Genomic DNA, 27,420 nt, shown 5'->3' with positions numbered 1-27,420 from the left:
CACATGGCAGCATGGTGCAGCACTGGCAAGTGTCAATTGTGTATTTTTTCACTGTCTTTAATTGTGTTTAATTTCACGGTGAAAATGCCAAAAAGAACTGCAGATACACCTATGTGTAACAATAATGAAAATAAAAGGAGGCATTTGGCATTGTCAATAATGCAGAAAGTGGACTTATTGCAGAAGATTGTTTGTGGTGTGTCTGTGAGGTGTCTTACTGAAGATTATGGTGTCGGAACTACCACTGCATATGATTTAAAAAAACAGAAAGACAAGTTACTGATGTTTTATGGTAACAGTGTTGACCATAACTAATGAAAAATAGGAAAACACTGCATAGGGCAAATTTTTTTGTTGATGGTGGGATTCGACAACGAAGAAGTGAATGGATGCCACTAACTGGCTTGTTGGTCATGAAGCAAGCTAGAAAATATCATAAAGAACTGACCATTGAAGGCGAATGTCAATATTCAGAAGGTTGACTGCAGAAATTTAAGAAGTGTAATGGTGTAAAATATCTGAAAATCTGTGGTGAAAAGGCTTCTACTGACCATGAAACAGCTGAAAATTATATTGACGAATTTGTCAAGATAATATCTAACGAAAGCCTTTGTCCTGAACAAATTTACAATGCTGATGAAACAGCTCTCTACTGGCACTATGTCCCTAGAAAAACATTAACAATGGCTGATGAGAGAGCACGAACAGGTTTTAAGGACATTAAGGACAGGTGAACTATTCTTGGGTGCGCCAACACTGTAGGCATACACAAGGTGAAGTTGGCAGTGATTGGAAAAAGCAAACATCCGAGATGTCTGAAAGGTGTACACAATTTACCTGTGCTTTATTATGTAAACAAGAAAGCGTAGGTAACCCAAGAAATTTTTTTCCAACTGGTTCAGTAACCACTTCGTACCAGTGGCATGGGCTCATTGCAAGCATGCTGGACTGGAAGAAAACTGTAAAATTTTACTGTTTCCGGACAACTCCTCTGCACATTCCTGTGCCGAACTTCTTGGGAAAAGTAATGCTTTCAGCATTTACTTGCTCCCTAATGTGACATCTGTATTACAGCCTTGCGACCAAGGAACTTTACACTCCATGAAGAGCAAGTATAAAGACTATTTTTATACTGTATGTTGCTGCAGTAAACAGAGGGGTAGGAATCCAAGACTTCCTGAAAGAGTTTAGTGTTAAGGATGCTATTTACGCAGTTGCTGATGCTTGGAAGGATATTGATAAATCAACATTAACAAATGATTGGTACAGACTGTGTCCACGTTTGATGTAAATTAACCTACAGATGAAGACTTTGAAGGATTTTGTGTCACTGATGACAAAAGGATGATAGCAAACCTTGTAACTTATGCACAAAGTTTATCGGACGAAAGTGTGAATAAATTACAGGAAGCTGACATTGAAGAAATGCTGAACATTGACAATGATGCATCTGTCTTGCATTCCTTGAGTGATGGGAAAATTGCTGAAATAGTGTTAAATACAGATAAGCCTGAGGATAGTAGTGATGGTGATGATGACTTTCTGAACACAATTGAAAAAATCCCCGATATGGTGAAAGTGTGTGATCAGTGAATTGCTGGCCTTGAACGACGTTCATTTATCAGTGAGCAAGAGATTATGACAATTCACTCAAGTAAAGAGAGATTATTTAGACAGGAACCTATGTTAATGAGACAGATGACACTTGAAGAAGTCTTGAAAAATGCTATCTGCCATAGTGCTGAAGCTGTGTATGTTTAAGTTTTACCGAATGTTTTTCTTGGAATGTTGAGTATTTATGGTCTATGTATTTCATTTATCACCATATCACTCTATAAATAAACTGTAGTAGTATTTCTAATCTTTATTTATCCCACTTAGTGTGAGTATTTGCTGCTGTATTGATGCTTGATTACGGGGTGCTGCCCTGGATCCTACAGGGGGCGCTATATTTGTTACAAAATCCGAAAAATGCTAAATTCCTAAAAACATCTGGCCCCGATGATTTCGGATAAAGGATTGTATATCTGTAAAAAGTGCCACAAATAGAGTCAAGTAAGAGTGACATTATAACTATAATGAGCAAGACAAGGCTCAACTATCTTTACAGGATCTTGAAGAGAACGGTCGTCCAAAAATCTACACCTCAGGGATCAGAGCTGCCTAGAAGCTTAATTGAACCAGCCATACCAATATTGTGGCAACAAGACTAAGTTAGAGCTTGGATGCTGACCAATGGGTGGTTCACATCTTGTCACTTTAGGCCTAACAAGATAACAGACTAAAGTCAAGGGTAGTCTCCATTTACCTGGATGGTTGCAACCCCAACAACATTCAGGAAGCTCAGCACCATTCGGGACAGTGCCATCCACTTGATCAAGGTTCTAGATGATATCTACTCGCAATGTACTATGGCACGAATCATCAACAGGATGCTCTCAGCCTGTGACTCGCCCTAACTTCTCTTCTCTGTCATGGTCTCTAAACTCCTGTTGGGAAACTGATGTCCTGCTCCATTGACTTTGTTTCTATCACATGACTGAGCATTCAAGTTCCCTAGCTAGCCCCCATGCCAGCTAACATTGCGAGCAGTTTCCTTTTATCACATAAAATTCTTTTCTGTTTTTACATGGTATCTACATTGGTTTTTACATTGAAAACACTTATTAACGACTTAGTATGCATACAGTCAATTGGTACAGAACTTGAATATTGCTTTAAAAAGACGCATGCTGTCGAAGCTTTTTATCTTGCACTCATCATCATTATCATCAAGACAGACAATTCCTTTCCTCATACAACTTCTTGTTGCCTTTGAAATCTGGTATTCTTGCTTCTGTCCTGATGAGTGCAAAGCAAAAAAAATTGACAGTATGCTTATTCTTTCAGCAAAGATTAAGTGCTTGTTTAGGTGAGCCTATTAATGCATATTCCTCAAACCACAGATTTTCTAAACAAGTTCACTCTGTTAAGTGTAGCATAAATAAGGTTACTCCCTTCCTCAGTGTACAATCTTACAACCACATTCTATTCTTACATTTGTAAACATTTCTGGTAATTGTTAATTTACCAGATTTGATGTTACGTTAAACAGTGCAATTGTTAGAAATAGGCAATCACAGAGTCATAAAGATGTACAGCTTGGAAGCAGACCCTTCGGTCCAACTCATGCATGTTGACCAGATATCCCTACCCAATCCCACTTGCCAGCACTCAGCCTATATCCCTCCAAACCCTTCATATTCATATACCCATCTAGATGCCTTTTAAGTGTTGCAATTGTACTAGCCTCCACCACTTCCTTTGGCAGCTCATTCCATACCACCCTCTGCGTGAAAATGTTGCCCCTTAGGTCTCTTTTTATACCTTTCCTCTCTCACCCTAAAGAGCTATGCCCTCTAGTTCTGGACTTCTCCACCCCTGGGAAAAGCCTTTGTCTATTGATCCTATCCATGTCTCTCATGATTTTATAAATCTCTATAAGGTCACCCCTCAGCCACTGACGTTCCAGGGAAAACAGCCCAACCTATTTCATTTAAATCATCTTCTTAAATCCAAGTATGCTTTTAATAGACTAAAAAATACTGTGGATGCTGGAAATCTGAAATAAAAGCAGAAAACTTTGGAGGGACTCAGCATATCTGGCAGCATCTGTGGAGAAAGTAACAGTTAACCTTTTGAGTCCTGTTCTGAAGAGAGCCATATTAGATGTGTGAAAATACAAATAAGTAACAAAAGTTGGCCACTCAGACTTTCGAGCCTGCTCCACCATTCAGTAAGATCAGGTTGATCTGATTTTAACTTCAACTCCACATTCCTGCATATCCCCGACAATCTTTCATCTCCTTGATATTCAAAGACTTGAAACACTAACTCTGCTTCTCTCTCCACAGATGCTGCAAGAGCTGCTGAATTTCTCCAAACACTTTTTATTTTTATATAGTTCAAATGCATTTATTTTTAGTTGAAAGATATTTGGAATATCAGGTTGATGAGTAGCAGTGATAGAAGCCAATATTATACGTACAGAAGTGGAATAATATAGTAACTATTATTAACTCAGATCTACTGATGAGGATCAGAAACCCTTTTTCTGACCAGCTAAGACAAAAAAAATTCTTATCTTTGAAGGAGCTCTCTATAGAACTATATGATCTTCCAGGCTAGGAAGCTTATCCAGCTGAGGCATTGCAGTCCAGACCAGGATCTAACCAGCTAGCAGTGATGTGGCATGGTGTTGAAACTACAAGCATCTTTTTGGGAGTATCAGCAGGATGGGGGATGGTGGTGTTGGCAGTGAGATACTGGTGGGTGGATCAGAGAGAGGATATTGTGCATTGGGGTAGTCAGTTTAATACCTACCCAGGAGTCAAAGAAGGATTCAATCCCTCTAACCTTCTTTGGATGACCTAACTAAGACAGTTGGAAAGTTGGAACAACGCCAAAGCATCTGATTCTGACTTTATTGGGCACTTTATTGGAGGCTTCCAGATACTGATAATTGATCATTGGAAGATTCAACTTCCCAGGGGGTCAACTACATTGGGACATCTGCATGGTCCCAATGTGACGGTGCTACAATGGCTATCTTCCCATCGGAAGACATGAATAATCATGTAGGTAAAAACAAGGACTGCAGATGCTGGAACCCAGAGTCTAGATTAGAGTGGTGCTGGAAAAGCACAGCCGATCAGGCAGCATCCGAGGAGCAGGAAAATCGACGTTTCAGGCAAAAGCCCTTCATCAGGCATAGAGGCAAGGGTGCCTGCAGAGTGGAGGGATAAATGAGAGGAGGGTGGGGGGTGGGGAGTAAGTAACGTAAGAGTATAATAGGTGAATTGGTGTGGGGATGGAGGTGATAGGTCAGAGAGGAGGGTGGGGAAAGGTTGCAAAGAGTACAATGAGTGAATGGGGGTGGGGATGAAGGTGATAGGTTAGAGAGGAGGGTGGAGTGGATAGGTGGAAAGGAAGACAGGCAGATAGATCAGGTCATGAGGGCGGTGCTGAGCTGGAAGGCTGGAGCTGGGGTGAGGTGGGGAAGGGGAAATGACAAAACTGGTAAAATTCACATTGATGCCATGGGGTTGAAGTGTTCCGAGGCGGAAGATGAGGCGTTCTTCCTCCAGGCATCGGGTGGTGAGGGAGCAGCAGTGGAGGAGGCTCAGGACCTGCATGTCCTTGGCAGAGTGGGAGGGGAAGTTGAAACGTTGGGCCACAGGGCGGTGGGGTTGATTGGTGCGGGTGTCCCAGAGATGTTCCCTAAAGCGCTCTTCTAGGAGGCGTCCAGTCTCCCCAATGTAGAGGAGACCATATCAGGAGCAACGGATACAATAAATGATATTGGTGGATGTGCACATAAAACTTTGATGGATGTGGAAGGCTCCTTTGAGAGCTTGGATGGAGGTGAGGGAGGAGGTGTGGGCGCAGGTTTTGCAATTCCGCAGTGGCAGGGGAGGGTGCCAGAAAGGTGCTAGGACCTGACCAGGTAGTCACGGAGGGAACTGTCTTTGCGGAAAGTGGAAATGGGTGGGGAGGGAAATATATCCCATGGTGGTGGGGTCCGTTTGGAGGTGGTGGAAATGTCGTTGGATGATGTGGTTTATGCAAAGATTGGTAGGGTGGAAGGTGAGCACCAGGGGGGTTCTGTCCTTGTTACGGTTGGAGGGGTGGGGTTTGAGGGCGGAGGGGCGGGATATGGACGAGATGCATTGGAGGGCATCTTTAACCATGTGGGAAGGGAAATTGCGGTCTCTAAAGAAAGAGGCTATCTAGTGTGTTCTGTGGTGGAACTGGTCATCCTGGGAGCAGATACGGCAGAGGCAAAGGATTTGGGAATACGGGATGACATTTTTGCAGGAGGTAGGGTGGGAAGAGGTGTAATCCAGGTAGCTGTCGATGGGTTTGTAAAAAATGTCAGTGTCAAGTCGGGCATCATTAATGGAGATGGAGAGGTCCAAGAAGGGGAAGGAGGTGTCTGACGTGGTCCAGGTGAATTTAAGGTCGAGGTGGAATGTGTTGGTGAAGTTGATGATCTGCTCAACCTCCTCGCGGGAGCATGAAGTGTCGCCAATGGAGTCATCAATGTAGCGGAGGAAAAGGTGGGGAGTGGTGACGGTGTAACTGCGGAAGATGGACTATTCTACGTAGCCAACAAAGAGACAGGCATAGTTGGGCCCCATATGGCTATCCCTTTGGTCTGGAGGAAGTGGGAGGATTCGAAGGAGAAATTAAGGGTGAGGACCAGTTCAGCCAGATGAATGAGAGTGTCGGTGGAATAATCATGTGCAATGTGTAATGTTGATGTGTCATCTCCTGCTATAATTTCAATCTTTGCATATAATTTAGTCAATAACTTCACCAAAATAATTACCAAACTCAGAATCTAATGTACTTTTGCACTCTCCCACAAAAAGAACACCGTGCTGTGAAGTGTTACTGTACAATCAACAGTTATGATCTTTCATTTTCATTAATGAGGCATCTGAACTTTTCTGGAACTTTTTGAACAAATTGAATTCCTTTAGGCCCTCTTAAAAGCTTGTCTGAGGGAATGAAACAGTAGCTTTCTTTTGTTTACATTTCTCTATGCCTCCACGTATTCTTGCACCACAAATACAGCTGACATTTATCTGATGACCTTTGACTAAGGGAATCAGCATTGTGCACATGTAGGTAGATGGCAGCTACTAAGCTTCTGGGAGATTTTAAACTTAACTCTTTCTCTGCCACAGACTATTTATATTGTCAAAGTAACATTGTTCTGGACAGGAAAAAGCTTCCAAAATAACATCCTTAATAAATAAGTGAACCAAGACTGATTTCAAAAGCATCACTAATTGTGGAATCCTTATAATAACTGTGGTTGCTCAGCAGACTATTCAAATGGATATGGTTTTTTCAATGAAAAGTACTTTAGCAGATGTCCATTAGATATGTTTACTCTGCAGTGTGTTTCTTGAACAGCATTTTAAGAACTATAGTTTATGATCAAGTAAAATAATTCTGTACAGGTCGTTCTGTTATAATGTGTGTTTCATTCACACGAATTTGCTGCAATGCGACTGACAAATTGGGGATACTGTTTCTAAAGCACAAATGTTTAAAACGTGTGTTGGCTGCAATGCGATTACATCCCCAACACTTTAAGCGCTGTTTCTAAAGTGCTATTTTTCTGTAACATGGAGTTGCACAAGGACATAACCAGTGTGTTATAGAAGAATACCTATACTATAATTTACTCTACAATGCTTTTTGATTGTTCTGCTAAGAACAAATATAACATGTTACTTTCTCTGAATGCATCTATATCATAGACAATAACCTAAAGTTAGACCTGTTTAATTTATCTAAAACTAGCATTGTTTCCATTAGATAAGGATGTACATCATTACAAGCAACAAGGTTGGATTTTAACTGCAAGAAAAAAAAGTTTTACAGAGTGAAAAAATGAGTTTTGGGTTTTTTATCCTGTTTTTGCTTGTGAGTAAATGATCTGGGAGATCTTATTGACATGAGTAACCAATAGTTCAATTTTAAGTTTTTCCACTTTATGAAATTTAACAGGTTGGGAGTTATAAACTAGCAGGTTACTTATCAGACTCTGGTTGTTGTGTAAGATTATGATTCTGACAAGGTTAATGGTAGAGACTGCATTAAGCTCCAGCCAATCTGACAATGATTGTCTTGAATGAGGATAAGGCAGAACGTCTTATGATCTGATGGAATGATAACCTTTATCTACATGTCACCTCAGTCTTGTAATCATGTCTAACGAACTAATGTAACTTGTGCCTAGTTATTATCATGCAATAAACACATTTTGTTAAAACAAGATCCTCTTCCTGTTAAGACTCGTAATTAACTAGATCCTTTGATACACTCAAGGAAAGAGATGTGGTGGCAGCATTCTTCTACCCACAAATATCACACTGGTCAGTTCTGATTTGAACCAACAGAAGTTGGCAAATACAAAATGCACCACAAGTCCCACATGCACCAGAGGTGTGTAATAACATTTCTGAATAGGTTGATAAAAGAATATAAAATAAGCAAAAGCCTCATACATTTATTTAAATTGGGTGAATATCATGACAGTAGGACTTCAATTTTATTTTAATAGTGACTTAGCAAGGAAGCTGAAGTAGCATAGGCAGGAGGAGGTTTGGAGACTAAAGAAACAATATCACTTATCAGAGGAAGCCAGAAATGGAAAAAAAAACAATTCCCTTTAACTTTCAAACATGGCCATTTGGTTGAAGCACAAGAGTGTGCTTGCCGTGTAAGCTGAAGGTGTTTGCTGCAAGTGTGATGCTGATATAGCCCAGTGTTATACAGATCTATATTCACACCCTTGACTGTTCAGTGCTTCCCACCATGACAAGATGCCTGTCTTTCTTTCTGCATTAAAAAAGCAATGCAAGCCACAGAGGTTGGTAGCTTATAACTGAGCATTGAAGACCCTGTGTGCTAAAAAGGAATACAAGACACGGAGGCTGACAGACTCCATGTAAGCAAAAAGTGAATGAGCATGGAGAAGGCAAGCTAAAAGCCATACGTCACATCCTTTGTAGATGCATGAGATGCATTGTATCCCTGTGCACAAAGTAACCTAGCAGAAACATCCAAGTCGTAGGTGTCCCTCAGTTCCAAGGTAAAGTGTTGAAAACAGAAGTGATATGCGAATTGGTCTGAGAGGTGGTAAGATAATGTGGTGAGGCAGTGGTTTGCCAATGCCAACATGCAGAGACAAATTATTGAGGATGGTGATGGCTATGGAACATGCGGGGGCAGTCTAAAGACACAGTTGGATTATATAGCTCAGAGAAGGAATCAATGAACTGCAACTATCAGGTACCCACTCAAATTTACATGTCAGGAAATTGTGCCATTTAGTTTCTCACTGAAGGACAGGAGTGTTGGAAGTGGCTCACAAATAAGCCAAGTTAGGTTATTAATGAAGTGCATATGCATGGAAATAAGATAGTTTTCATTCTATAGTGAAATTTTGAAGTTGCCATTTCAAGTTTAAGGGGAAAGTGGAAAAGTACTTATCACATTGATATTCTGATTTATTTCATTCATGCAGTATTTTTCCATCTTTCTTACCATTGCCCACACTGTTCAGGGAGGGGAACCTTCTGCTCATAGCAATAATTGCAGGTAATAGATCAAATTCTTCCTAGTGTGATAATACTATGGCTTTGAGAGATGTATTTTGCTCTGTTTTATTTTATGCAGAAAGGTTGAGACAGAATTGGAGAGCAGTCTGCTCAAAGCCAATAAAATTAACAGCTTGTGAGGCCTTGGGGTTTTATTTTAACAAAACAGCAGAAGCAGCCTGCATGGGTGGGTTCGAGCTCGCACAGAACCAGGAATTTTAATTTTAGCTTTCTGCAGTTGCTGAGGTCTTGAAGGTGCATTGGAAGCTCTTATTCCTCTCTGTGTCACAGTTAAAAGCTGGGATTCTCTGCCGGTTGCTCAAATTGTATGTGAGACAATCAATTTTACTGAATTTGCTTTTGCCAAGGGTGTGTTAATAGGATTTTACTATCTTGGAACAGTTAATTAGTAGTAGTTAATATATATTATTTTGTTAAGCATTTCGATAGAGTACAGTTACATAGAACATAGAACATTACAGCGCAGTACAGGCCCTTCGGCCCTTGATGTTGCGCCGACCTGTCATACCAATCTGAACCCCATCTAACCTACACTATTCCATGTACGTCCATATGCTTGTCCAATGACGACTTAAATGTACTTAAAGTTGGCGAATCTACTATCGTTGCAGGCAAAGCATTCCATACCCTTACTACTCTCTGAGCAAAGAAACTACCTCTGACATCTGTCCTATATCTATCACCCCTCAATTTACAGCTATGCCCCCTCATGCTTGCTGTCACCATGCTTGGAAAAAGGCTCTCCCTGTCCACCCTACCTACCCCTCTGATTATATTATATATCTCTATTAAGTCAGCTCTCAACCTTCTTCTCTCCAACGAAAACAACCTCAAGTCCCTCAGCCTTTCCTCATAAGACCTTCCCTCCCTACCAGACAACATCCTAGCAAATCTCCTCTGCACCCTTTCCAAAGCTTCCACATCCTTCTAATAATGCGGTGACCAGAACTGTACACAATACTCCAAGTGAGGTCGCACCAGAGTTTTGTACAGCTGCAGCATAACCTCATGGTTCTGGAACTCGATCCCTCTATTAATGAAAGCTAAAACACTGTATGCCTTCTTAACAACCCTGTCAACATGGGTGGCAACTTTCAAGGATCTGTGTACATGGCCACTGAGATCTTTCTGCTCATCTACACTACCTAGAATTTTACCATTAGCCCAGTACTTTGCATTCCGGTTACTCCGACCAAAGTGAATCACCTCACATTTGTCCGCATTAAACTCCATTTGCCACCTCTCAGCCCAGCTCTGCAGCTTATCTGTGACTCTCTGTAACCTACAACATCCTTCGTCACTATCCACAACTCCACCGACCTTAGTGTTGTCTGCAAATTTACTAACCCACCCTTCTATGCCCTCATCCAGGTTGTTTATAAAAATGACGAACAGCAGTGGACCCAACACCGACCCTTGAGGTACACCACTAGTAACTGGACTCCAAGATGAACATTCCATCAACCACCACCCTCTGTCTTCTTTCAGCAAGCAAATTATTGATCCAAACTGCTACATCTCTCACAATCCCATTCCTCCGCATTTCATACAAAAGCCTACTGTGGGGAACCTTATCGAATGCCTTGCTGAAATTCTTTTCTTTTCTTTTTATTTTGTCTATATTTTAACTGCAGTGTAAAAGTAAAATGTGTTTTGCTTAGAGTCAAGTAGTTTGATCAATCGAATTGCATTTGGAATGCAATGCCTTACACTAACCTTTAAAATAAGAATAAGTTAGGGTCTAGGCTATCTTAATATACTCTGAGGGACTTTGGTCTGGTCCATAACACTATCTTCACTATTATCCACAGTATTATATTAATAAATCTCTAATAACCCAGGATTAGATTTGCTAACCAGAACTTGTCTATTCCTCCCAGACATCAATCAGGTTTGTTGTCCCACCACTCATGTTGTCGTATCTGCCAATCGCTCAGAGGAATCTGATAAATTATTCAAACAAGACTTCTCACTTTTGAAACATGTTGGCTGTCTCAAATTGGCTCATACCTTGTAATATTCTCACTTGTATTATTCATTATAACACTTCAAATATTTTGGCATCAGTGGAACTAAGTCTCACAGGTCTATAATTCGATAGTTCAGCCTTACTTTTTTTTGAAGATATGATCCTATGTTGTTGTGGTTCTGTTCGCCGACGTTTCGTCCCCTGTCTAGGTGATATCCTCAGTGCTTGGGAGCCTCCTGTGAAGCGCTTCTGTGATCTTTCCTCCGGCATTTGTAGTGGTTTGAATCTGCCGCTTCCGGTTGTCAGTTCCAGCTGTCAGTTGCAGTTGTCGGTATATTGGGTCCAGATTGATGTGCTTATTGATTAAATCTGTGGATGAGTGCCATGCCTCTAGGAATTCCCTGGCTGTTCTCTGTTTGGCTTGTCCTATAATAGTAGTGTTGTCCCAGTCGAATTCATGTTGCTTGTCATCTGAGTGTGTGGCTACTAAGGATAGCTGGTCATGTCATTTCGTGGCTAGTTGGTGTTCATGGATGCAGATCGGTAGCTGTCTTCCTGTTTGTCCTATGTAGTGTTTTGCACAGTCCTTACATGGGATTTTGTACACTACATTGGTTTTGCTCATGCTGGGTATCGATATGATCCTATTTAATACTTTTCAATCCTTTGGAATTTGATTCAAGGTCCAGGAAAATAGTTCCAGAAGAACTCATAATAACTTGAACTAAGTTCATTAGGTCTTTGGGATGAAAGCTGGAAGAACAGGGAGCCTGATTTACCTGGAGTTTCAACTACTCCCTTATTTACAAAAGCTTTGTAATACAAGAAACAAATATTGCGGATTTTAAACTCACTAGTCGAACAACAAATGGAGCGCCATGAGAAATAAATGTCATATTCACCATACAAACTAACCTTATGTTAAAAGCAACAAAGAACAAAGCATTACGATACATACCTGCATGGATATAGAGGTTTGACAAACCACTATAGCATAAAAAAAGTAGAAGGATTATCCTTGGCTTGCAGTTTTCATGCTCATGATATATGGGTAATAAATAAAGATTAAATTATTTCTTCAGCGCAGCAAAATTTTAAAAGTTCGGATCAGAAGCAGGTCAGTTGACCCTTCGAACCTGATTGGCCATTCATCATTCAAACTTGGATTGTTTTCATTGGAAAGATGGAGGCTGAGGGGTGACCTGATAGAGGTCTACAAAATTATGAAATATAAATAGGGTGGATAGTCAGAGGCTTATTCCCAGGATGGAAAAGTCAAATACAAGAGGGCATAGGTTCAAGGTAATACAGGGAAAGTTTAGGGGAGAAATGCAGGGAAAACTTTTCACAGAGCATGGTAGGTGCCTGGAACACGTCGCCAGTGGAATTGGTGGAAGCAGGCACATTAGCAATGTTTATGGTATGTCTTGATAGACACATGAATGGGAGGTGAAAGGGGAGATAGAAGCCACATATGGGCAAAAAGTAGCATGTCTAAATAAGGACGAGGAATCAGTGAAGATTGATGGGCGGAAGGGCCTGTTCTTGTGTTGCGTTGTATTGTGTTATACTGTATTATTATCATGGCTGATTATCAAACTCAGTAACCTGTATCTGCTTTCACCCCATTACCTTCGATACTTTTAACCCGAAGAACTAGATCTAACTTCTCCCTGAAGATATTCAATGTTTGAATGTCAGTCCTGACATCCCAGGAATCAGTCTGGTAAATATTTAGTGCACCCCTTAACAGCCAGAGCATCTTTCCTCAGATAAGGAAATCAAAATTGCACACAATACTCTTGGAATAGTCTTACCAAAGCCACTGTACAGTTGCACAGACACCCCTGCTCCTGTACTTGAATTCTCTCACTATGAAGGCTAATGTACCAGTTGCTTCATCAGCTGCTGCAACTGCATGCTTAGTTTCAGCAACTGGTGTACAAGGACACTCTAGTCTCCTTGCATCTTTTTTTTTTTATTTCAAAAATATACTTTATTCATAAATGATTTGATGGTCTGTACATTGGATCATGCCATACATATGTCCATATTTACAAACACAGATTCGACTTTATTCTTGTCCTTTACAATCCTGTGCATTTTTTCAATCTTGTATATATACATATATTTGGCTGAGGCATCAGCAGAGCCCAAAAAAACGTCTGTATGGGCCCCCTGTTCTTCTTTCGGCAGGCCGATCTTACACAGTGGTCTTTCCCCACCGCGCCTTGGCGGCAGCTGCCCCAAGCTTCAGCGCGTCCCTCAACACGTAGTCTTGGACCTTGGAATGTGCCAGTCTGCAACACTCGGTCGGGGTCAACTCCTTCAGCTGGAAGATCAACAGGTTTCGGACCGCCCAGAGAGCGTCCTTCACCGAGTTGATGATCCTCCAGGCGCAGTTAATGTTCGTCTCGGTGTGAGTCCCGGGGAACAGGCCGTAGAGCACGGAGTCCCGCGTCACGGCGCTGCTCGGGACGAACCTCGACAAGCACCACTGCATTCCTCTCCAGACTTCCTCTGCATAGGCACATTCCAGAAGGAGGTGTGTGACAGTCTCGTCCCCCCCGCAGCCACTTCGAGGGCAGCGTGCGGTGCGGCAGAGAGTCCGGGCGTGCATAAAGGATCTCACAGGCAGAGCCCTTCTCACCACCAGCCAAGCCACGTCTTGGTGCTTGTTGGAAAGTTCTGGCGATGAGGCATTCTGCCAAATCCTTGCATCACCCTTTTTCCCATTCACTGCTATTCAGGCAATAATCTGCCTTTTTGCTTTTACTATCATATTGGATAACCTCACATTCAACCACATTATACTTTATGTGTCAATCATTTGCCCACTCACTCACCTTGCCTGTTCACTGACCTGAAGCATCTCTGCATCCTCCTCACAGTTCATCCTCCCATTCAGTTTTGTGTCCTCTACAAGCTTGGAGATATTAAATTTAGTTCCCTCATCTAAATCATTAATATATATTGTAAATAGCTGTGGTCCAAGCACTGATCTCTATGGTAGCCCACTAGTCTGGCTGTCATTCAGAAAAAGAACCATTTGTTCCTGTCTGCCAAACAATTCTCTACACATTCAGTATAGTACCCCTAATCCCATCAGTTTAATTTTACACACTAATCTCATATGTGGGACCTTATCAAGCCTTCTGAAAGTCCTAATAAATCACATCTCCTGACCCCTACTTATCAATTATACTAGTTACATCCTTGAAGGTTTCTAGTCGATTTGTCAAGCATATCTTCCCTTTCTAAATTCATGTTGACTTTGTCTGATTTTGTCAATGTTTTCCAAGTATCCTGCTCTCAGCTTGTTAAAAATGGACTGTTGCATTTTCTCACCACCAAAGTCAGACTAACTGGTCTATAACTCTGTTTTCTCTCTGCCTCCATTTTTAAATTGTGTGTTACATTCGCAACCCTCCGATCCACAGGAACTGTTCCAGATTCTATAGAATATTGAATGATGACCATCAATGCATCACTATTTCTAAGATCACTTCCTTAAATACACTGAGATTATTGGGCCCTGGGAATTTATTGGCCTTTAATCACATCAATACCTCCAGTACCATTCCTCTACTACTACTGACTTCCCTCAGTTCCTCCCTTCTCTGGACCATGTTCGCCAACATTTTTGGGACATTATGTGTGGCCTCTTATGTGAAGACAGCACCAAAATATGTATCTAATTGTCTGCCATCTCTTTGTTGTCCCTTACAATTACCCCTGTCTCTGATGGCAAGGGACCTACATTTGTCTTCACTAATCTTTTCCTCTTTAATCATGTTTAGAAGTTTTTACAATCAGTTTGTATGTTTCCCACAAGATTATTTTTGTATCTGTTCTCCCCCTCTTAATAATCTCTTTGTCCTCCTTTGCTGAAATCTAAACTTCTCCCAATCCTTAGGTCTGCTGCCTTACTTTGGCTAATTTGTACACACCTTCCTCGAATTTAATACTATCTTTAATTTCCAATGGTCAGGCCAGATTTCCCATTTTATTTTTGTGCCAGACAGAAATTAATGATTGTTGCAGTTCCTCCATACACTCATTCAATGTTTGCCTTTGCCTATCCATTGTCATCCCTGTAAATAATGTTTCCCAATTTACCATAGCTCGCTTACACCTCATATCACTGTAGTTTAATTTATTTAGGTTGAGGACCCTTATATAATTTGCCCGAATCAATACAAAAATTAAAGTTACCCATAATTACAGCTATATCTTTATTGTAAGAATCTCTAATTTCCTGTCTAATGCTTTCTCCAACGTTACCACTTCTGGTTGTATACAACCCCCACAACGGTTTTCTTCCTCTTTATGTTCTTAAGCTCCGCCCCTACAGATTTCACTTCACTGGAGTAATATCCTTCCTCACTATTGTGTTAATTCAATCTTTAACCAACAATGCCACCTCATCACCTTTTTGTCTGTTGTTCCCAAAAATTGAATACCCTGAACATTAATTTTCCATTCCTGGTCACCTTGAAACCACATCTGTAATCCCAACTATATCTTATGCGTTTATATCTATTTGCGTGACCAATTCCACTAAACAAGATGGCGTCAGAACAGGGCTGATCTACCTTTTTTTAATCTTTTCTTGTTTTCTTTCTCTTTCTTTCTTTGTTTTCTTACTTCTATCCTGAACTCGGATGGCATTGACAGTGGCGAGAGTCCACTGCGGACTTCGAGCAACCCCACTGCGGATCTTGAGTATGCCCACTGCAGACCTCGAGTGAGCCCACTGCGGATGTTTATTGCCCCAGGGCACTGACCTCGAACTTGTCCAGCGCAGACCTCGATGAAGCCCAACGGGGAGGAGAGTGGGCCCAGGTTGGATCTCAAGTGAGCCCTTACTTACATTTCTGGGGAAAGCACAGGACCTGAAATTGAAATCAGTGGCTGCTACATTGGTGGAGGCAACGTCTGTGAGGTAGACCCAGCAGTGAAAGATGGCACTTGAGGATCAGCAACTTAGTTGTTAGTTGTGTACAGCGCTGGCAGCAGTGAAGCAGTGGAGGAAGGGCATCACAGTGACATTGACGAGATGGGCTCAGCAGCAAAGGACATGACTCTGGCGGTGAGGCGGTGGCAGAGGAGTATCTGGCTCAGCGACAGAAGATTGCACCTGAGGATCAGCGGTTTTAACATTGAAAGCATACAGAGTGGATGGCGTCAAAGCAGTGAAGGAAGGATGGTGGGGCAAGTGTTGTTGGTGGTGATAAGCTGAATCAGGACTGAAGGAGTCTCTTTAAGCTATTTATTTCCCATTATACTTAAATTATTCAAAATGGTGTCAAATTGTGGTGACAAATGAAAGCTTTTCACTGTATTTTATTGTATTCTTACTGTAAAATACACCTGACAATAAAATCATTCATTCATAATCATCCACTTTATTGTGAATACTCCAAGCATTAAGGCATAAGTCCTTAAGGCTTGTCTTTTTAACATTTTTATTTCTGTTTGCATTATTTAGCACTCTGGCCAGGTTTGATTGTTGCCCTTGAATTCACTGCCTATCACTTTTCTTATTTCCCATTCTGTCTTTTGTTTTTCTCTCTTCTGTTTCCCATTCCCCTGCCATTTTAGTTTAAACCCTTCCCAACTGCACTAGCAAATATTCCACCTAGGAGTATTTATGACACAAACTCCCCTAGAATTGTCCAACTAAACATCCAAGGGTACTGGACTTCATTGCTGAGCAGACTGCCCCCTGCGTGGAATCTGGAACAACACTAAGCTGTCATGGGAGGGAAAGAAAATAAAATTTTGCGAGGACACATTGGTGGTCTGGGTGGCAGTGCACTGTATATAAAGTCTCACATGCTCATATATTTTAACAGTTTTGCAATAAATCTGTTTTCTTAAGTCTCTGTCTAGTCCCAAATATAACCATGGCATTATGATACCTAACTTCATGTCTGTACAGAATGTACCATGGATTGATGTCTATGTTAAGAGCATGCTCCAGCAAGTGGAAGCAAAAGGAACAAGGTGTACAACAGAGCAGTGGGTTCCACTGGTACCAATGCCTCGCTTGGTTAAGCATCCCTAATCTTTCCCTGGCCTTTGTGTGAAAAGTGTTGTTGCCAATTAAGTGGTCAGCAGTGTCAGGGCCAGGAATCAATGCATTAGAATTACCAGGGATTACAGAGCCTATATATCTGTGTATTGTATAATGGATGGGTTTGTGTACAATGCTCGTAACACAAAAAGGCCTTTCTATGGTGAAACTTGCAGCCACATCCTTCACAGGTCGAGATGCTTCACGGAATTATAGTCATAGTTATACAGTCACACAACACAGAAACAGACCCTACGGCCCAACTTGTCAATGTCGACCAGGTTTACTAAACTGAACTAGTCCCATTTGCCTGTGTTTGGCCCATATCCTTCTAAACCTTTCCTGTCCATGTACCTGTCCAAATATATTTTAAATATTGCAATTGTACTCGCCTCTACCATTACGTCTGACAGATTGCTCAACATACGAAGCACCCTCTATGAAAAAGTTGCCCCTCAGATCCCTTTCAAATCTTGCCATTCTCACCTTGAAACTATACCCTTTAGGTTTGGACTTCTCTAACGTGGGAAAAAGACCTTGACTATTCACCTTATCTATTCCCCCATATAAGGTCACCTCTCAGTGTCCTACGATCCAGGAAAAAAACGTCCCAACCTATCTAGCCTCTCTTTATAACTCAAACCTTCCAGTCCCGGTAACATCCTGGTAATTCTATTTTGCACCCTTTCCAGTTTAATAACTTCCTTCCTATAGCAGGGCCACCGGAATTGTACACTGTACTCCTTATGTGGCCTTACCAATGTTTTGTACAGCCATAACATTATGTCCCAACTCCTGCACTCAATGCTCTGATTGATAAAGGCAAGCATTACAAATGCCTTCTTCATCATTCTGTCTACCTGTGATGCCACTTTCAACGAACTACATTACTGCACTTCTAGGTCTGGCTATTTGACAACACTCCCTAGAACCCTGCCATTAACTGTATAAGTCCTGATCTGGTTTGTCTTACTGAAATGCAATACCTCACATTTATCTAAATTAAACTCCATTTGCCATTCCTAGGACCACTGGCCAGTTGATCAAGAGACTGTTGTACTCTTAGGTCACCTTCTTCACTGTCCACTATACTAATTTTGGTGTCATCCACAAACTTTTTCATCATATCTCCAATATTCTTATCCAAATCCAAATTTATATGAATGAAAAAAATAGTAGACCCAGCACCAATTCTTATCACACAAGGTTGGTCACAGATCTCCAGTCTGGACATGATATTAAAATCTGCTGCTTGTGTTATTAAAACACAACTCAACTGATAAGCAACATAGCATCACAAAATCATACAGTTCAGCAAAAATCTCCAAATTGCTGGCATGTTCTTAAAATTCATTCTATATGATATTAAATTGATATCTTGGCGAGATAAGCAAGTTTGCACATCAAAATCAATCTTCCTTGCAGTCTTCTCCAAAATGCTGGTATATTGATAGGCTAGAACAGCAATGTAAAGAACTGCAGGCAGCAGTAAGAGTGCTAAACAACTGTAATACAGAAAAAATCAAAACTGTTACAACTGAGAAACACACAAAGTGCCGCTAAAGGACAGAGAGTCTAGAGAAGCAGTTATCAGCGGGTAACACCAAACGCAGGAGACAAAGACAGTTCAGATGAGGAGGAATCAATAGAGACCCCATATACATCCACAGAGAAGGAACACGTTTGCACATTAAAATCAACCTTCCTTGCAACCTCCTCCAAAAAGCTGGCATTATCTTAAATCAGTAGTTTTTTTACTGAAATGCATACCTTGGTGAGATAAGCAGGTTTGCACAATATGATCAACATTTCTAACAACCTTCAAAATGCTGGCTTGTTTTTAAAATCTTTAGTATATGTTACTAAAATGCATAAATTAGTTAGATTAGCAATTTTGTAGACGAAAATCAAATGATTAGATTACTTACAGTGTGGAAACAGGCCCTTCAGCCCAACAAGTCCAGATCGACCCGCCGAAGCACAACCCACCCATACCCCTACATTTACCCCTTACCTAACACTACAGGCAATTTAGCATGGCCAATTCACCTGACCTACACATCTTTGGACTGTGGGAGGAAACCGGAGCACCCGGAGGAAACCCACGCAGACACGGGGAGAATGTGCAAACTCCACAGTCAGTCGCCTGAGGCGGGAATTGAACCCGGGTCTCTGGCGCTGTGAGGCAGCAGTGCTAACCACTGTGCCACCGTGCCACCCACGAACAAACATCTCCAAAATGCTGATGCATTCTTAAAATTTGTTGTATTTTATACTAAAATGCAGCACTCGGTTAGATAAGCACATTTGTGCAACAAAATCAATATTTCTAGCAATCATCCGCAAAATGATGCCATCTTCTTAAAATCTGTTGGATATATTACAAAACATATATCTCAGTATGTTAAAAAACTTCACAAAACAAAATAAAAAGTTCCAACAAACATCTGCCAAATAATATCATATTCTTAAAATCATCTTCCCACTCAGGTTGGAGTCACTGCCATTTTCATTGCCCATTGCACAATTTCAATTTCCAGCAAAATGGAAGGCAACAGTGAGCTCACTTGGGGCAGGAGGTTACAGCCTCTGACTTTACTTGATAGTGAGGCCCCGGACATCCAGGTCTACTTCCTGATACCCTTTCCCACGAAACACTTAGGTTTCACATCTCATTGAGCCTCCATGTAATCCATCTAAATGCGACTCCTCAGTTTTCTTCCTTTCAGCCCCTGGCATATGAGACAAACATGCCAGGTGTGGTCATACACTTTCTCCCCTGCCACTGAAGCCAGGCTGCCCCTGACAGTGGACAAAACTCCTCCTGCAATACTCCATTCCCATCCATATTATATCTCACTCCTTTGCAAACATAATTGCCCATCCTTCACACCTGTCAGTCCCCATCACACTCCCCAGCCCCTGATGCCCATGAATAGGTTCTTGAGTCACCTTCCCACAGCAATGACCATTCTTGTGTCTCATCTCCCTTTTGTCTGGACAGATGTGACAGACTGACTGGGCCCACCTCCATGAGCAACCTAACTGGACAGCCCCATATGAGAAGTGCCTAGACTCCTGACTGAAGCCTGTGAATCTGACTACATTAGCCCGAGAACACCAAACTGGTTTTGGAAAATTAGAACTTATTGTAACCTACTTCCTAAACTGCAGAGTCATGGAAATCCTGAACGAGATCGCCCTAACCAAACCATTGAACATAGCCAATCCTCTAGACTGGAATCAGTGGCTTTCTTTGACTTACTATGACAGAACCCCCTGGTGTCTTTATAGACTTCAGTGTAGACAACTCTCCTAAAACTTTAAGGCACGGCTGCTTGCTTGCTGCACATACAATATGTCTGCCACATAAGCTGCTGGCACAGTGCAGGTATGAGTTTAATGTACCGCATAATGTATACCCCTTTAACTGAGCACCGCTGACCAGCAAGCTGCCTGGTTGTGTGACTGCGCTTAAAGGCAATAGAAGGCAGGATGTTGTGAGCATCTAGATAGGTGCTAAGTGAGTGAGCAGCACTGAGATGGAGCTTCATTCAATCCATGAGAGGTGCATGCCTGCATACAAAGTGTCCTTGCAGCAGCCTTTCAATGTTAGCTACCGATGCACCTTGCATTGCAGGTCTATATATCTTCATCACTTGAAAGTGGATCAGGGAGGCACAATGATGATCCTGAAAAGTTGGCAATTGTCAGACACCAATGTCTCTAGATGAGGGTTGTGCACAGCAGGTGGCCACGAATCATGCCCTGAGAAATTGTCGCATGGTGACTAACATGGAGATTCTTCTCAGCCATTGGCAATTTGAAGGCGCTAGATATCCGCTCTGACTTCTACGCCGAGAATTCTCAGCATCCAGTTTGCTCATGGTCGGTCGTAAGATCAGAGGTTGCATATTCGTGATGTGAGATTTGCAGTTAATAAGGTTGTTAACAAGGAATGCTCCTCGTTAATAGGGAATTCAGCAGTGCTGAGCATCTTGGTTTGGTAACTATAACTTAGTTAAAAGATGTAGCAAGTTGTTCACAATGTCAAGATACAAGAGTTCATGTGGGATTCTGCCGCATTTCTCTTGCAATAGCCCAAATCATTCAGGCTCATATAAGATTCTGCTCTATGAGTGCACATTCTTGTCAAATTCAAATTAATTGCAGACATTGTCTTTTGAATGAATATCCTATACAATGAGTCCCCAATTTACAAACATCTACCTTAAGAGTGTTTATAGTTATAAATGGGATCCTACACATTGCTTTAAAGAACTGACAGATGACCATCTCCTGTACTTACGAATCTGCTTTATATTGTCCTGCATTGTGTTCCAGCTTGCATATAAATTGACTTGTGAATGGTCTCAGGAACAAAACCCATTTTCAACCCAAGCACTGCCTGTATCTGTTATCTGAATGCATGACATTGCAAATACATATTTTAAAGTTTTTTAACTTTAAAATATACTAAAATATACTTTAAAAATGCAGTTGTAAAAAAGATGCAAGAAGAAAAACATCTGCTCCGTATCAAAACAATGTAAACAAAAATAAACGGTCTCTGAGTAAGGAACGTTACCCTACTGTTGGATTATTGCTTAACTTAATTTCTTTTACAGTAGACAGGAAACAGGAAACAGCCTAGCTCTTTAAGTACTTGGCAGAAAAGTAAAAAAAAGTCAGAATTCAGCCATTAAAGAGACTAACATCGTGGATATCTGACTTCAAGCCAATTCCATGCTATTATGATAATGTCAAAATCACAATGGAATTCGTACAGCTGCCTATAAACAGCTTTTTAGTATAACTGTCTCAACAAGTTCTGAAAGGACAGTAAGAAAAACATGAACTTTCACCACTTTCAACTGGATCAAAATTTCCCAAATATATCACCGACTGAGAAGAATCAAATTAATTAAAACCAACATGAGGGTTACTAAACATCTATTGTAGATAAATAGGTTTCAATCTTCTGCCAACCTCTGCTGATACAATGGGTTCATGTTGGCACATGGTTTAATTGGTATTGGAATTCATTACCTCAGGGAAATGATTATTCTTTGTGAATGAGTCCTGACAGTGAGTGCCATCGAGCTGCCTGACCACTGGGAAAGGACAGCAGAGCTCAGTCTAATTTTATTCTGACCAAACAATCATACACATAATTTCCAACACAGATTACTGGACAATCAGAAGAAATTCTAACTTTTTTTACCATTTTGTAGCTGAGGGATCTCATGGCCAATTATAACATCCTGTGAGATCAGCTCACTCAGCAAAACTGGAGAACTATCGTGGGACCTTGCCACTCGCTATACATGAGGAAGCACATTTATTCATAGTGGTACTGGAATAGCTCAAATTTACAAAACGCTTGATTAAATGAATAAAAAGCAATATGCATTATCAAATTTATTTTGTGCTGGAGAAAGAAAAAATCTCAAGGGCCTTCCAGATGAAATTGTTTAAATTAACAACAGTTATTTGCAGTTAAGGCAAAGAAAAGTGAGGTGAAGAAAAAAATAAACTGTGTGACACAATATTTTGATGAAAACTAAGACTAAGAAGGAAATGGATACTTTTTTGTTTAGCCATTTTAAAGCAATAGTGCTAGTAGTGTCTGATTTCTATGCCCTGGATTAAAGGAAATGAGTTTAACTACTTTTTAATGTGCTTAGAAGGTTGGCCTCCAATGCTTCTACATATTTAAATATATTTAAATATAATGTTTTAAATATATTTGTTTTAAATATAATGTGCTGCAAGATGAAAGTCAAGGTTCCCCTTCCACTTTTAAACCTGACAAGAATCACAATACAGTTGCTTCCACGCATGAAGTTGACTCAAGTTTTGTGACAGAAGTGGAAAAGAATGAGAGTAAAACTAACTTCACAGAACAGGCTGAGATTTTAACTGTCCCCAATAATCATGAAGTGCACTGAGAATGAAATTAAAAAGATTCTGGTAGTCATCCCGTGATAAGTGCATGACATTCATATGAAGGAAGCTGGTCCTGTTTTAAGTATGCTCATTGTGTCTGATGATGCAATCAGGACGCGATTTGCAATTTCAAGCTGAGGTTTAAGTGGGTTGAAGGAAACAGACAATGTTGACTCCCCTGTCAGGTAAGATGATTATGGAGCAGATCCATAGGACAACAGAAGTAAGTTCCAAACATATTTTTTCATATTTAAGTTGAAAATTCTCTTCAGAAACACCATGAGATGGATTATGACCTTTCAAGTGCTATACTGAATTCATACAAGTTGTTCTTGTTTCCTCATGATCCAAGAGAGTCATCTCTGTGTCTGAAAAGGGAACTTTGTGCCTCCCTTGGACCACTGTTTGTGGTAAGTTCAGAGAAGGGCAAGCCTTAGATCTAGACAATCACTGCCCAATTTCATCAAGCAATGCCTTGGCTCTCCCACTCTTGACAAGATATCTCTCACATCACAACAATCTGAAGACAACCCAGCGACAGCCTCCCAATTTTTACAAAATACCTCCCATTAAAGCCCCCAATTGGGGCAAGACCTCATACGTCTTCCCCTTATAATTGTGGCAACTCAATCTCCATCCTCCTCTCCCCCTCCCACTATTACTATCCCCAGTCACAGCAAAATACTTTTCACCAGCTCAATCATGCCAAACACCCCCAATATCTCCCAACTGCAATCTGACACATACTAACTGGTAGGAACATTGAACACTGTTCTGGCTGAAGTCTTCTGCTGATTTTTGCGTGCTCCCACCGTCACTCAGGCAGTCAATATGGCTGGCTATCAGATGAGTATCTACATCAGGTATTTAAATGATGTTAGGAGTTCTTTGCATGCATCTGCTCTTCATCTGACCAATGATATCAGGACCCATCATCTGTTTTACTGTATAAGTGACCTTATCCTCTGGCCAATTATTTCTTATTTCTTATGAATTGATCACTTCTGCAAAGTTGTATTCTGCAAATCACCTAAGCAGTAAACTAAACTCTTTTGGTTGGTTTGATCTGAGAAAATTTGCAGATTAATTGTGAGTGATGTAATGTCACAAGAGTTGCTGGGAGACAACTTGAGCGCTTTATAACAGCTTCTTTTTCACATTTATAAATACAAAATAAACCCAAAGTACTAACAATCTTTCTTCATGCCAACCTGTTGCTAAAAATGCTTTGCGAAAGTCAAGTATAGAGTTCATCACCTAGGCAAACCTTTGCACCGATCACTGTGTTATTGAACAGAACAGAATACTGAAAAGAGCTACAAAGACAATACTCAAAATCTAAATCAAGACCAATAGTGCTAAAAAATGCTCAAAAGGTCAGGCAATATCTCTGGAGAGAGAATCAGAGTTTCTGTGGTCCTTCCATCAGAACTGAAAGGTTTAATGTTTGTTAATGGATCATAATACAGGAAAGTAGGAGGAAATGTTGGGTCATCAGCATTTGTTCATTTGCAAGATACGGGTTTGTTTGCCAGGCAACAAAAGCTTCACAATGACAATGTTAGAACTGGATATAAGAGAAGGGAGTGCAGCAAATTCATAGGTAGATAGGTTAGAGAGGCAAGAGGAGAAGAGGAATTGAGACAGCCAATACCATGCAGGCAGTTCTCAATGAAAAAAATCCAAAGAAGGTAAGATGGTAGAAGGAGGAGTCCAGGAACAGGGAGAATTATAGGAATGTGTCATGGAAGAGAACGCATTGGAACAGAAGCTAAAGTAAAAATGGCACACTCAATATTCATTGAGGTGGGAGTGTAAGAAGATGAAGCTGAAGCCTTTGATGATAACACATTCTGAGTCAGAGAAGGGAAGATTGAATGGAATTGTGAATATATGCCATGCGGTGAATTTAGATAAAATGATGTGGACAACTGGCAGTGACGGGTAAGAAAAATCAACAGTTACATTGATAACTTTCAGTTGTTGAAGTTTACAATCCTTCACATCTGAATGTAAGTGTCACAGTCTTAGTAGAGACCTATAACTTTACAAGGAATTTCAAATTCCCAGAAAGCATCAAACCTCAAGAATTCTTGTTTAAAATAAAAATATTTTCCATACAGGTGTTAAACAAAATGCAAAATAATTTGGTACTATATTTCATAAACATATACTTTAAGTTTTAAAATATCAATAAATGACTTCTCATTCTGCTTTTGATTTACACGAGTTCTCCCGTACTTACAAGATCCTGAAGGTTTCTTCACTTTCCCTGGGACCAAACGAAGGTGTGCCATGTTCCCTGATTCTACTCAATATTCCCGCTACTCTGTGAGGTATGAGCTTTCTTGAGGGTCCTTCCACTAACATCTGTCCTACAACATCTCACAATGTAAGCTTCCTAGTTCAAGCATGGACATCAGTGTGTTCTTGCTTAATGACTCCAAACTACAAAAACCTTTGGTTTGAGTTAGTCCTTTGCCATTGGTCTTAAAAGTTTCATAGATCCTAGCAGGTTCTTTCTCTGCTGGTCTCAAAACTATTCCGAAGCTAATTTCAATCAATTTTGTGTGTGGGAAATCACACAAAAAAAAAGACCTAAATGCAAACAAAATCTCCCTGCAATCTATTCCCATAATTTGGCAGCATGTCTGGGAGCTGTCGGCGAGTTCTGAGACAGAGACTTAAACTAATTAATTTTACCGTCAAAAGTACCCTTTGATTCTGAAATTCACGTGAATAATTGATAGATCTAATCGGAACAATCTCAATCTGATCGGACTCACTGGCTCCATTGTTAAAGTAAGAAGGGACTACCTGTTGTTTATTGTTTTCATACCTCTAACACTAATTTGTTTAAGTAAACATGAACAATCATTTGATTGGTAATTATCTTAGGGCCGTGAATCAGTTCTTGAGTCATACAGTATGGAAACAGACCCTTCAGTCCGACTAGTCCATGCCAACCATGTTCCCAAACTAAACTAGTCCCAATTGCCTGCATTTGGCCTACAACCCTCTAAACCTTTCCATTTCATGTACTTATCCTCATGTCTTTTAAATGTTGTAACTATACCTGCATCCATCACTTCCTCTGCAGTTCATTCAAAACATGAACCATTCTCTGTGTAAAAAGGTTGCCCTTCATATCATTTTTAGAGCTTTCCCCTCTCACCTTAAAAATACACACCCTTGTTTTGAACTCCCCCACTCAAGGGTAAAGGCCTTTGCTATTCACCGTATCCATGTCCCTCATGATTTTATCAACCTGTCTAAGGTCACCCCTCAAACTCCTACCCTCCAGTGAAAAATGTCTCAGCCTTTTTTTTAATAACTCAAACCCTCCACTCAACACATGAACCACTCTCTGTGTAAAAAAGTTGCCCCTCATTATCCTTTTTAAAAGGCCTAATGGTATTATCACGGAACTGTTAATCCAGAGACCTCGATAATGTTCTGGTGACCCAGGTTCGAATCCTGCCAATGGCAGAGAGTGAAATTTGAATTCAATAAAAATCTGAAACTAGGAATCTAATGATGACCATGAATTCAATGTTGATTGTTGGAAAAACCCATCTGGATTGCTAATGTCCTTCAGGAAAGGAAGCTGCCATCCTTACCTGGTCTAGCCTACATGTGACTCCAGACCCACAGCAATATGGTTGACTCTTAACTGCCTTCTGGGCAATTAGGAATGGGCAATAAATGCTGCCTAGCTAGTGATGCCCTCATCCTGTGAAATGAATAAAGAAAATGAATAAATCCCCAGCAACATCTTGGTAAATCTTTCTGAACCCTCTGCAGAACTGCACACATTACTCCAGAAGAAGCCCCATCAATGTCTTATACAACCTCAACATGATATCCGAACTCCAATACTGAGCAATGAAGGCAAGTACGCTAAACACCTTCTTAACCACCCAGTCTGTCTGTGACGTACATTTCAAAGAATTATGTACCTGAACCCCGAGGTCTCTGTTCTACAACACTATCCAGGGACCTACCATTAATTGTATAAGTCCTGCCCTTGTTTATTTTAACAAAATGTAATATCTTGCACTTACCCAAATTAAACTCCATCCGTGACTCATCAGCCCACTGACCTAATTGACCAAGATCTCTTTGTAATTTTGGATCATCTTCTTCACAGTCCACCACACCATCTTTGTGGAACGTCATCTGCAAATTTACTAACCATGCCTCCTAAATTCTTATCCAAATTGTTTATATGAGTGACAAACAAA

At 40.7% G+C, this 27,420-nt stretch overlaps 1 protein-coding gene across 8 annotated transcripts in view; it reads right to left on the bottom strand.

The window, feature by feature from the left end:
- Window positions 1–27,420, bottom strand: part of ift80 (intraflagellar transport 80 homolog (Chlamydomonas)) — a 229,393-nt gene that overhangs the window by 69,694 nt on the left and 132,279 nt on the right. The window lies entirely within an intron of this gene.

This window comes from Chiloscyllium punctatum, chromosome 6 (genome assembly GCF_047496795.1).
Source record: "Chiloscyllium punctatum isolate Juve2018m chromosome 6, sChiPun1.3, whole genome shotgun sequence".
Classification (NCBI taxonomy): Eukaryota; Metazoa; Chordata; class Chondrichthyes; order Orectolobiformes; family Hemiscylliidae; genus Chiloscyllium; species Chiloscyllium punctatum.
Note: the sequence above shows the minus strand (reverse complement) of the source record. Positions and strands in the feature narration are given on the sequence as shown.